This window comes from Littorina saxatilis, linkage group LG9 (assembly GCF_037325665.1).
Source record: "Littorina saxatilis isolate snail1 linkage group LG9, US_GU_Lsax_2.0, whole genome shotgun sequence".
Classification (NCBI taxonomy): domain Eukaryota; kingdom Metazoa; phylum Mollusca; class Gastropoda; order Littorinimorpha; family Littorinidae; genus Littorina; species Littorina saxatilis.
In genome coordinates this window covers 26,056,951-26,057,998 of record NC_090253.1, presented here as the reverse complement: position 1 = coordinate 26,057,998, position 1,048 = coordinate 26,056,951, and positions in this window count along the sequence as shown.

Sequence of the window (1,048 nt, the reverse complement as noted above, 5' to 3'; positions counted from 1 at the left end):
TGTATGTGCGTCTGTCTGTCTGTGTGTGTGTGTAGAGCGATTCAGACTAAACTACTGGACCGATCTTTATGAAATTTGACATGAGAGTTCCTGGGTATGAAATCCCCGAACGTTTTTTTCATTTTTTTGATAAATGTCTTTGATGACGTCATATCCGGCTTTTCGTGAAAGTTGAGGCGGCACTGTCACGCCCTCATTTTTCAACCAAATTGGTTGAAATTTTCGTCAAGTACTCTTCGACGAAGCCCGGGGTTCGGTATTGCATTTCAGCTTGGTGGCTTAAAAATTAATTAATGACTTTGGTCATTAAAAATCTGAAAATTGTAAAAAAAAATAAAAATTTATAAAACGATCCAAATTTACGTTTATCTTATTCTCCATCACTTGCCGATTCCAAAAACATATAAATATGTTATATTCGGATTAAAAACAAGCTCTGAAAATTAAATATATAAAAATTATTATCAAATTTTTTTCCCCGAAATCAATTTAAAAACACTTTCATCTTATTCCTTGTCGGTTCCTGATTCCAAAAATATATAGATATGATATGTTTGGATTAAAAACACGCTCAGAAAGTTAAAACGAAGAGAGGTACAGAAAAGCGTGCTATCCTTCTCAGCGCAACGAATACCCCGCTCTTCTTGTCCATTCCACGTGCACTGCCTTTGCCACGGGCGGTGGAGTGACGATGCTACGAGTATACGGTCTTGCTGCGTTGCGTTGCGTTCAGTTTCATTCTGTGAGTTCGACAGCTACTTGACTAAATATTGTATTTTCGCCTTACGCGACTTGTTGCCCTTTGTTTTGTGATTACTTTTTAAAAACTCAAACTTTTGTTGGACATGGGTATGGAATTGTAATGTACGTGTAACTGGGATAAAATCAGCGCTTGCACACACACACACACACACACACTGCACACACTGTACACACACACACACACAGACACACGTCTAGCTAAATACGCTCACTGAATGTCCTAGACAATTCAACAACCTTACACTAACCCTGGTCAATGAAACAAGACAGAAATACACAACACTCA